General features: G+C 39.8%; 1 protein-coding gene across 4 annotated transcripts in view; it reads right to left on the reverse strand.

Moving 5' to 3' along the window:
- Gng12 (G protein subunit gamma 12) overlaps positions 1–12,453 on the reverse strand; it is a 120,813-nt gene that overhangs the window by 72,140 nt on the left and 36,220 nt on the right. The window contains exon 1 of one of the 4 annotated variants that reach the window (XM_077803694.1): positions 898–916. The exons of the other annotated variants lie outside the window; for them this stretch is intronic. The gene's annotated coding sequence lies outside the window, so the exon portion shown is untranslated. Of the gene's footprint in view, positions 1–897; positions 917–12,453 lie in introns of those variants that run through there. 4 annotated transcript variants of the gene reach the window in all.

Below are 12,453 nucleotides of genomic sequence, written 5' to 3' on the forward strand. Positions count from 1 at the left end.
TTATAGTCCAATCCAAGCTCCTCAACCTGTCTAAAAAAGTTCCCATGACCTCGTGCCTGCCCCACATTGAAGCGCTCCTCACGGGCATCTTAGCCACCTAGAATTATTAACAGGGTTCTAAATGCCCCCCACCCCCCATCCTCCTCGGTGTCTTTGAGGATTCTGTTCTTTCTGTCAAATGTCTTTCCCTATAGCATCAGGTTACCTTCATGCTTTGGTTCAAAAGTTACCACCCCTGGGAAGCCTTGTGAACTACCCAGTTGGCCTAGGGACAACCTTGTGGTAATGGAAGCAAGTAGTATTCATTCAGTTCAGTTGACAGTTGTGTGGTACTACTGCTGATAACAATAAAAGCTGGTCTTTATGGAGCTATGTCTAAGCTTTACAAACTCCTTTAATCCTTTTAGAAATCCTATGAAGTAGATTTTATTGCTCCATTTAGCAGGTGAGCAAACTGAGGTACAGAAGTTAATTCAGTAGCCTACAGTCATAGGCTTGTAAGTGGCAGGGCCAGATCATGAGCCCAGACAGTTTGGTTCAGAGCCTGCACTCTTCATAGCTATATTATACTTGCCATCAACTAGGTTCCACAGCATCTATACTACTCGCCCTCATGCTTCCTGTTATTTCAAGTAATTCTTATGTTTCAGTTTTTCATGTACCGGTTTCTCTGCTCACTTATTTATAGAATCCCTGATGGTTAAGAATCATTCTTTTAACTCATCTTTGTCTCTCCAAGACCTAGCAAAGTGTTTAGTGTATAGTAGATGCTCAATAAAGGTGCACACAGGGAAACACTGGAACAGCACGGGAAGGATGGGAGACAGGGCTACAAACTGGGCTGAATAAAAACACACCAGGGGGACTGGCATTGTGGCTCAGTGGTAGCACGCTCACCTAGCAAGCGTGAGGCCCTGGGTTCGATCCTCAGCATCACATACAAACAAATAAAGATATTGTGTCCAACTACAACAAAAAGACAATAAAAAATAAAAGATTAAAGATGCATATTCTTTAAAAAAAAAAAAAGAAAACACCAGGGTAAAGAGCCTCTGAATGTGAACTTTTAACAAACAAGTTTTAACCTCATCTTTTAAATGTAGCCATTGCCAAGGAGATAATCACCCAGTAATGAAGGGAAAAGAAGTAACCCAAAGCTTGTCAGACTTGATCATGTCTTCACTGAGTTCATCATCAGCTCATTCTACTTTGCATGGAGATCTTAAGTAATAGCATGCCAATGGTTCTGGCTGGTCAGAGTGGAAGAACGCCCGAAAAGACACATATTGAAAATCTCCTTTGGCTGCCTGGACATGGCTTGGACATCTCTGCCCTAATATTCTATGGTATGTTTCTTTCCATTACTTTCTAAATTCCTCTTAGATGACTATGAAAAGTGACCTTGTAGGAGGACACTCTTCTCTTTCTTTAAATAGTGGAAAAGACAAAAGTTTCAAGATCTGGGACAGATAAAGACCTTCAGAGAGTGAGAAGAGCACCTTCTAGCTCACATCAGAGATTGTATACCAAGGCTGTGGCCAAGTCTACCTCTCACAGATACATAAAATCAGTCATAACATTCACCATTCCATGGCCTCCAGAATATAAGATACCATGCATCCAGACTATAAGATATCTATGTGCTAGTTTCTTGTATACATGGATATCAGCATCATCTTGTCATTAACAATCAAATTCTAAATCTATAGTTTGACTCTAGCTAGCTCATCTCCTTCCCTGATGGTAATAAATAACAACATTAATTTGCTAGTATTGAGAGCTTTACTGAATGCAAATAACGTGCTGTGCACAGTGTAGATGTTGGAGATACAACAGTGAATACGGTTAAAAAATTGGTTTTCTTTTTGCTCAAGCAACTGGGTCAATAATGACTTCACTTGCTCAAGGAGAGAAACAGGTTGAGTGAGGAAGAAAATCTAGAACTCTGATTTGACCTGGTTAACTCTGAGACATCCAAGGGGAGATGACCAGGAAGCACTAAGAAGTCTAGAACTGTACTGTCCAATAGAGACTAGTACATATGGTTATTTAAATTTAAATTGAGTACAATTAAAAACTCACTTCCTCATTTACATGAGCCACATTTCAAGTGGTCCAGTAGCCACCAAAGAGGCTTCTATGTGGAGTGACATAGGTTTTTTCCATCATTGTAAAAGTTCTACTAACCAGGGCTTATCTATAACATACATGACAACCTTTTGGATTCCTTTATTACTATAAAGTTTACTGAACTACAAAATTGGAGCCCTGGAAGATCTTAGTTTACATGGCAATTGGATTCTGATTTGCTTGAATATATTTGTTTCAAATCTAACTTAAATTCTCAAGGACAATAGACACTGTAGGCAGAAGTGGCATGAACACTGGATCCACAGGCCTTGCTTCTGGCTTGTCTTCTCTACCAGGGCAAGTAATTTATGTGTGCTTCCATTTCCCCACCAACAAAGTCAAGAGTGACCCTGAATGGACTCTGTGGAGATGGATGCTGGAGAATGTTTCCAACTCTGGAGATACCTCCACTGTCAGGTCTATTTGTTTTCACACGTAAATTCTGATATAATGTTATTTCAAATGGCAAAACAGATGTAAAAGGGGTTTTGATGCACATAAAGAACCCTACTGTAGTAATGAATGATATATGCTCCACCAAGGTGAGATCAAGCTGAAAAAAAAAAAAAAGAAAAAGAAAAACCAAACTTATACTTAAGTCTATCAGAGAAATCTATTATTAACTGTTGGCAAGTATAATGACTTTATAAAGCAATGCTATATGTGTCAAAGAGACACAAATTAAGTCCTGAGCTCCAAAGCTAAAAGACAGCAGGAAGCAAAATGCTGACATTTTGCCCTGTTGTGCAAAGGCTCTGTCCCAGGGACGGCACACCCGAGAGGGGGAACTGGCCTACTTTCACCAAGTGGAAACCACCCCATAGCTCCTGGCTGGAAGAGCTGGTCTGGGCTGTTCCTCAGGACTCTTCTACCTGGTCAGGATTCTTAATGCACAGACTAAAATTCTGTTCTTAATTGAGGATCTGGCAGTGTATGTTCTCAACTAATGTGTGGATGAGTTGAAGAGTAGGGAAGGAATTCTGATAATGCCAAATTCAGTGTGAAATCTTAAAAAAAAAAACATGCACACATATATTTCCATTTTTTTACACTTTAAGAGACTATATTAAAAGTCAAGAGTAAACAATATATTATTACATTCAACTTATCTTTTCCCCCATGTTTCTACTCAAAGGGCAATAGCACTTTTAAAAGTATGGCAAGCTTCTTTGGAATTTACTTGTATTCCCACCATGTTAGTGCTGATATCTATTTTTGCCTATTACTTTTGATAGACATATGTGTTTTCATGTGACTCTGTCTGCAGATTATATGCCACTGGTAATAAACCTAGTACAGGTTTTACAGGTGGGTTGTTCTAGGGTGTATTGAATCCTCAGCTAACAAGCTGCTCTTGGGCAATTGAACTCTAAGCCTCAATTTTCTAAAGTGTAAAATGGACTAGTAATACCTTTTATATATTAGTTGCTATAAAGATTAAAAAGAAAAAAGTCAGCATGTACTGCCAAACTCCATGAATGATGGCTACTATTTTTCTTATTTCACTCTAAATTTTAAATGTTTTTGTATGTATTTCTACACCTATTCAAAGTCTTTCATGTTGAAAAGCCACAATTTACTAAATCACCCTCCTAATGCTGAATATTTAAGTTACTTCTAGTTATTATAAATACAATCACACTGGGCTTTAGCTGTTTCATTCCTTTCTCTTATTTTTCTAGCTCCCTTGAATTCTTAGCAGTAGAATTACTTTTTTTTTTTTTTGCTTTTTTCAAAGGGGTTTTTACTAATAATAATATCAACAAAATAATGAACAGTTCCTAAGATCTTGATATTTTATACATAAAATGGTATTGTTAAGGTGACGTCTATCTTGCTTTTCTAAGATAATTAGTATAAATATTTTTCATGTTATTTATTCATAGTTTGTTACCTTGAAAAATAATGTTTATATTTTTTGTTCATTCATGGACTAGAGTCTTGATATTATAAATTTGAATGACTTCTTTATAGTCCATGATCATCCACAATTAATATGTGTATTTGCTACAAATGCATTCCTCAAACTTTTGCAATTTTTACATAAACATCTTTTAATTTATATGCTATTTAATAATATGCAATTGCCACATTTTATTTAAACCTCATGAGCTATGGCATTGCTTACTGGCAAACCATTTGGCTTTTGATTTGCTTCTCAAAGTCCATTTACATCCACTTTGACTTTCACAGCAAGCCTTGTGAGGGAGCTGGGGAGTATGACAATGCTCACTGAACATCAGAGGAAACTGGGATACAGATCAGTCTGATGTCTTGGGCAGGGTCCCTGAATACTGGATTTGGCCGAGACCATCTTTGGAGTCTCTTTTTCTTGAACCATAGGATTCTTGTGAAAGGAAGCTTGTGAGGTCAAATGATTTTGTGCAAAATGGATTATTATTCAGAGTACCAATTCTATAGCATTTCTTATTGGAAATGCCTTTACACAAAGCATCAGAGAACCAACAGGTTCGCTGCCCTGAAGGCTCAAGAAAAGTTAGAATTTAGTAAATCTACAAAAATAATGGCTTATATAATGAACCACCCTTATGCACCTTTTTAAGCAAGCAAAATAATTTAAATACCTTCAGACCTAAATTAAATTTTCCTTTATTATTTAAAAAAAAATCTGGATGAAAGCCATGTCTTCTCCCAAAAATTCCCTCATCCTTAGGCTCAGTGAAACCATTCTTCTCCTGAATTTATACTTTTCTACTTTTTACCTTTTATCACAGATATTTCAGAATATGTTGTATTTCTTAAGTAGATGATAAGTACCCAAGACACCATTTTTATTTGTAGTTGTATTTCTTAAATTATCAAGCACCCTACACCAATTCAGCATTGGAGGGGGGGAGGGAGGAGAGTTTTACATAGTTAAGAGCCATTTAAAGAAAAAGCAGAGTCTGGTTAAAATAAAAGCATTGCAAGCACTGTGGTATAAGTTGTCTTAACTGTGTGCTCTTTGCAATATCACTCCATTTTTTGGCAAGCACCTCATCATGACACAGTTCTGGTGCATTCTTAGGCCAGAGGTCTGCATTAGCTAAACCACGTGACCTGTATTAAAGAACATCCAAATGTTTCCAACCTTGAAAAATCTTTAAAATTCTGCAGAAATATCTGTTTATGCTTTTATTTGCAAGTTCCAATATAACTCATTCCTCAAAAATCCAATCTTGGTCAGCATCTGGAAAAAACTCATAAAAAACTGGAATAGCTGTTTCCTAATATTAGGAAAATTCACAGGAAGTGATTGATGTTAACTAAGGAGAAAGAAAAATAATCTGGATCGAATTATAAAACAAAGACATCTAAAATTCATAATTTAATACAGTACAGTCTGTGAGCCATCAGATCTTCAGAACTGAGGGGAAGATTACATATCTTATTGAAATATTTGTCACTATAGAATTTTGTTATTTTTTTTTTTTTATTTTTTAGTTCTCGGTGGACACAACATCTTTATTGGTATGTGGTGCTGAGGATCGAACCCGGGCCGCACGCATGCCAGGCGAGCGCGCTACCGCCTGAGCCACATCCCCAGCCCTAGAATTTTGTTATTTCTGTGTATGTGGTGCTGGAGATTGAATCCTGGTCCTTGTATTTGCTAGGCAAGCATTCCACCATCGAGCTACATTTTTAGCCCTTTTATTTTATTTTATGACAATGGTTCATTAGGTTATAGAGACTGATCTCCAATTTGCTCTCCTCTTGTCTCAGCCTCCCAAGGAGCCTGGTTAGAAATAATTTTATTCCATGTATATACAAATATACATAACATTGATGCCCCACCTACATAATACACTCTTAGGTCCTACACTTTCCCACTGATGTTTATGTAACCCTTATCTGTTGAGCTGGCCATTTCAAGTATTTTCATAAAGTTCCCAATGCCTTACAGGACAAGCTAAGACCTAACTACTCTGGATGGTGGTCCCTGATTGGAGAGGGCTGAGTCTTTTGAGAAAAATCTAGTGTGTTTTGTATCTCAAGAAGAACTGGATGAACAGTGACCAATAGCCACAAGGCAAGATTACAAGGCAAGACCAAAGCAAACTGTAGAAGAAGGAGGTTTGTGGCTTCTTGGTTCTTCCACCACCCTGCTCCATTATCTACTATGTGCCTGGTAGAGTAGATGGTGCTGGGGGATACACAGAGAACAATATAATGCCCCTCTTCCTCAAGAAGATTACAATAAGTCATACAGATAACTAAAAAAGCAATTACATCTAGTGGCATATAATCTAACAGCAGTAAGCACAAGGAGTGTGAGAATACAGAGGACACCTCACCTATATATGGGATGATCATGGAAGGCTTCCATGAGGAAGCAATATCAACACTAAAACGTGAACAGGATTAACAGAGAAGAGGAAAAGGGTCTCTATGCACCCTGAGGGCTGCAAGGAGTGTAGAGTGTGGGGGAAAAGTTCCCGATGGGAGACAGGCCTTACCATAGGAAGTAACAGTCAGGCAAAGCCTAAGCAGGTAACTTTATAGTGAGAACCACGGGACCAATGGGAAGAATCCAGAATTGACAAGAGGGAAGAGTCAGAGTCTCTTTAGGTAAGAGGCCTCCTGAGGGCAAGAAAACATGCTGCTTCACAGTTATAACCTCAAGGAAGACAATGCTGGTCCCAAGTCCACGGAAAAACCAATAAGCTACCCAACCCAGCAGATGGGAACAGTGAGCGCACTTCATCACAAATGCAGGAGGAGAGGGAGTTATCTCCATTTATAGGTAAGTTGCTCATTTGAGAAGACAGTACAATATTCCTTTCTGCTAAATGAACCTGATTCTGAACTGGGAACCAATTCATCTTAGCTTGCCTGGGATTTTTCCAGTTTTAGCACTGAAAGTCCCCCATCCCAGGAATCCCCTCCAGTGTCATATCAGCCAAAACGGCTGGTTATCTAACTCTGAGTTTGTAAAGTGCAAGAAGTGGGCAATAAGATGTGTGATCTAGGTATTTGTGTAGGAACTGGGGTGTTAAGTGTGACCCCCACAATGCTCAACCTAGGCTCACCCGGACCCTTTGAGCTATGGAATCCTCTGGAACAGCTTGGAGGCCTCTCTGGGACTTCACCATCATCTGCAGTAATCCATACTGAATAATACTTGCAAAGCATCAGACTAACTGAAGGCCTAGTAATTACTATCTCTCATACTCAAGAATTACATAGTTAATGCCTTTAGAAAACATCAATTAGCCAGAGGAGTGTTGTCATTAACTGAGAGTTATCCAAATCTCTTTCAACTTTAGCTTTTGACATTGAAAAATTTTCCTAAAATAAATTAGTCTACTTAGATATAGAAAGCAAATGTACTTTCATATATCTTGGTTAACTAGGGATCTTATCATGCTTCACTCACTGCAATGGCTTAGAGTCTTACTTTCAAGAGTTATAAAAATTTTAAAAGGCAACAAGAACACATTACAGTTTCCAATCAATAGTCACAAGAGGATGACACTTTATGACAATATTTGACAGGCAGAAGGTGGCTGATAAATCTTCATCAAATAAGTGGTAGTGGAAAACTGAGACACACAGAATCACAGAAGAGAATATGAGTGGGACTGTGGATAAGACGCAGGCTGGACTGGATGGAGTGTTCCTATAGGGCTGTGGACTAAGGCAATGGAACTCAGCTGCTGCTCACAGTCCTTGTTTGAAAAAAGGAAGCAAGAGCTTCAAGAATTAATTCTCCTTTCCTACAACAGGGATAATGACTGGAGGCAACGTGGCTTTCAGTCAGCAGAAGATCCAGGAAGACTTCAAGCTGATCTGTGCCAAGGGCCTACCAGTCATCCTTGACTCCAAAAGCACCCCAGGAAGCTGAGCCAAGGTCATCCAGGCCTCATGCTGTTTGGCGAGAATCACAGGATGGATGAACACATGAGCCTTAGTATCTTTCTCTGACAAAAAGCAATCATATCCAGCACATTTTGTTAGTTCTTGGTGAAAAAGTATTTTTGAAATCCAACCACACTTGAATAGAGCTACTTAAGAAAAATCTAAAATTATAAGAAAACAGGGCTGTATTTTTATTAGCTTCAAAAATGGGGGAAAATCTGAGAAATATTTAGCAGTATTTCCCACTGGTAATATATGTCATAGTTATGTTTTCCTCTAAAACTTCCAGTTTTATTGGTGTATTCTGGGTAACAGATTTTGCTATCTGTTCAAAATAATCATTTTGCCCATGTGGCTTAGTCCTCTAATCACATCCCTTTTTTCAATGACACACTTTCCATCAGACACCAAGATAGAGAGAGTCATCACAGAAATATTCAGGTCATTTCCAGAACACAGAGTGAGGCCGCATGAGCAGGGCAGGATGCAGCAGAGGGCACTGTCCCATCCAGGCCAGGAAAACAAGCCACGGAAGGTTTTGTTTTCCTCGGCCAGATCTCTTCCTCTGACAGGGAAGAGCCGACCTCCCGGGTGAGGCAGTGAGCAACGTCTGCCAGGATCCATGTTCACATGAGAAGCAGGTGGGCTGAAAAACATGCCACCCTGATCTGGGTTTTCTGACTCGACTGAAGATTTAGTCTTCAACTACAGCCACCAAAACATGGTGGAACACTGTTTTTTTTTGTTTGTTTGTTTTTTTTGGTTGGTCACTGAAAACAATCAAAGGAGTAGGTAAGATACAGCAATTCCAAGGCTTTGTTCATGTTTTCCACCTATATCATAATTAAGAGTTCCATAGCTTATTAACATTAACAGAGAACCCAGCTGTGTTCAATATGACCTCAAGGCCAAGATTCAACAGGAGGAGAACTGCACACCAGTACCACCCACCTATTCCTGCACCTACCTGTGCTTCCTGGGGAAAGTGTCGATTGTACCATTAGACATTCTCATGGGCCTTCCCATTTTACATACATTTTGAATTACGTAGAAATCTGTGGACCATGCTTTGGGGGAGTATACAAGCATATTTTTACTGTACCAGAAAAGAACAACAAAAATCCAGAACTAAAAACAAAACAAAAACTGTCACCCATCATATATTGGGAGGGGATTTAAAGGTGGCTGGGGCAATCAACATTCTGTGAAACTAGCCACTTCCATGCTCAACCCTTCTCTTAAGGGTCTCCTATTTCTCATTTGTTTGTTTATCAGTGTTGACAACTTGATTATAAGGGCCTCTGATTGCATGGGCTATACTTTATTTATGTATTGTTTTCCTTCCTATAAAAATTAGCTCTTTGACACACCAGAGGTTTTCAATAAATGGGTTGGGGGTAGCCCTAGATGTGCTTATTTTATTTCTAATTATCTATAACTAAAATGTTCACAGTAGCTTAGAAGAAAGGTAACAGAACAGTTAGTTCTGAAATTAGGCTACATGACTGGGGATGTTGCTCAGTAGTAGAGCACTTGCCTAGCATTCATGAGGCACTACAAATAAATAATAAAATTAACAGAAATATAGCTGTTATTTATCTTCTATTGTCAGAGCTGGCTTTCATTCCTGTGAATGTCTCTCTCAGTTCCAGGAAGAGCTGTGGATGCTGATGATATCAGACAGTCTTTCTTAACCTTTTAAGACTCATACACCCATTTTTGATAACCATAAAAACTTTATCCCTACCCAGATTCTGGTACACCCTTGCCTGGCCTTCTTGGGAAACTAATCTGCATTCTCAGGCTTCTTTGCTCAACACTCTTTTCTCCCCCACATCTGATGACTCTCCAATCTCTGTCTCTAGTCCCAGTCTTCTCTTTGAACTCCAGATCTGACTGACTTGTAATTCATCCCTTATCAGGCCTCTCAAATATAACAATGGACACACCCAAATGCTCATCATCTCCCCAAGCTGCTCCTCTCCTGGGCTCCCCAGCAGAAGGATACCACAAGGCTCTGCCCTTCCAAGCCCAACTTCTCATTGCATCTTTGTTTCACTTTTCACCAATTCCACATCCAGTCAATCAATCTATCAGCAAATCCTGTCAGCCCTGTGTCCAAAATACCTCCTGAATCCAACCATGTCTCAACATGGCCTCTGCTCCCTGCTGGTCTGAGCCACAGCACCTCTTGCCTAGATGCAACAGAAGGCCCCTAGATTCTGGGCCGCCTTCTGGCTCACTGCCTCAGGATGACTCCACGAAGCAGGGGAAGGTCAGTCATTTACTTTACTCCCCTGCTCAGAACTCCAGTTCCCTTAGCACATCACTGAAGCCTACCCCAGGGCCCACAGGCCCCCATAGGAACTGGCTCCACTCACTCTACGTAGCCATACTGACCCCCAATTCTCTGCCTCAGGGCCTTGACACGTGTTCTTTCTCCTGCTTGAACTTCTTACCACAGATACAGAGGCCTGCCAACTCCCAGCCTCCCTGCCTACAGGCTTGGGGTCTATTCGCCTCTCTTCAGAAAGGCCCTACTCTGTCCTCCCTTGCCCTGCTTTGCTCTTCTCCACAGCACTTAGCACTTCCTGGCACTCTATTTTCTATGTATTGAGTGATGAGGCCTCCCCTTCACTGGAATGTAAACTCCATGAGAAAAGGACGTTGTTTGCTCCCTGCTATGCCCCCAGTGCCTGAGGCAAGCCTGACACAGACTAGGCATTCAATATTTTTTTTTCTATTCCTGAATGAATGCATATTCTTAACTGGCCAGAAATATTTTGTTGAACTTGATTTTCTGTTGTTTGTATTATGAAAATAAATATTTCCTCGTCTCCCAAGTGAATTGTAAAATAATGTGTGATTGTTAAAATACACACACTTCCCCTGTAGTCTGTCATCTGTCCTCTCCAAAACACCCCACTGTGCCCTATGCCACCCCCTGCCTTGAAAATCAATGGTGTGATGGTTGAATGCATAGAAAACTGTGATTGTACCTAAATTTTTGCTAAGCATCTGGCACTTTCTGTGGTTTTTCTCTTACTAAAAACCTCAAGCTTTGTTACCCTTAAAAAAATACTCACAGAACCAAGCCAAGAAGGTCCTGTCTGCCTTATATATGTAATGGTGGAGTTTCTTTCAGTTATTTCTGAATATAGCTGACTCCGAGTTCAATGCCGAGTGGTCAGGCTACATTACTTTTGTTGCATGATTCCACGCAACAAGAGCACAGAAAGTACTGTTTTAAGAAAGCTCCTCAGAGAGGACACAGAAGTGTTTATAAATCCGTCCTGCCAGGATTCTCCAATACATCGGGTTTTCTGGCTACTAGGCCAATATGGGTGCTTTTCAGAGGAGTAGTGTTTTCCTTCATGAATGATCCCCATTTATCATGATGCATTCAGTGGCAGTGTTAGCCTCAAGAGGCAGCCATCCTCCCAGTCTTCTGCCTTCTTTCCTGGGACACAATGAATGTCACCCCACAAGACTACCATCTCTCTCCATGAATTTCGCCTTTCCTGTGCTTGGCTTCTTAGCAAGCCTCAGCATCAGACAGTTCAGTTAACTGGTTATTGTCTACTGTCTCCTTTCTCCTTTTCTTAAAACATAATCTTTCTGCAGCTATCTTATAAGCAAGACTTTGGAATTCTTGCAGAAAAACAAGATATTCTTAGTCATGAATTCTTGAGAAATAATTCAGACATAGAATCTGACATAGAATCTGGTCAAATTCTAACATCAGAGAGAACACAAATAGAAAACACTGATGAGTATCAGTTCTGCCCTTTGACCTCCTCAATTAAAATAAAATGCAATAAATCATATGCAACTTGATGAACTTTTACTTACACATGTAACTATTCCTTTAGAGCTTAAAAGTTTCTATGTGACATGGAATTCTATTTAATCGTTTAGGAATTTAAGTTGTTGGGTGGTTTGTACAAAAGAGAAAAATGGTAGATATGGATTATGAAGGAAGCATTTTGTTATCCAAGTCAAAAGCTCTCCCAAAAACACTTTCATTTCTTTCTTTAAATCACAAATCTGGATTCCTAGTAATGTGTGTGTAATTTAACTCTGGACTGCAGTCTTTGCATCCTTCTCGGCTGTGGAATGGTTTCCTTTCTTCTTCCATTTTCTGAACACCGAACATGGCAGAGCCACCAACACTGGTGACATTCTGAACATCCCCAAATTCCTGCACTCTTCTGCAAAGCTTCCCTGCCAGCCCTCCAGCCTGCCCCCTCCTCTAGCCTCCCCAAACACTGTTTTACATTTTTTTTCTCTTCACTCAGCTTGGTTGAGGAAGTATTTTGTTAGCAGTCCTTTGGCTGGTTTCAGCATACAGTTTTTGGCATTAGTCAGGGTTGGAGCATTTCAGAGGCCCAGCACTAACCCAAGAAAATATTTCCCTATTTGACTTTCACTCCTCTATTCTTTTGCCATCTCCAAAAGGGGGGC

This window comes from Urocitellus parryii, chromosome 11 (assembly GCF_045843805.1).
Source record: "Urocitellus parryii isolate mUroPar1 chromosome 11, mUroPar1.hap1, whole genome shotgun sequence".
NCBI lineage: Eukaryota > Metazoa > Chordata > Mammalia > Rodentia > Sciuridae > Urocitellus > Urocitellus parryii.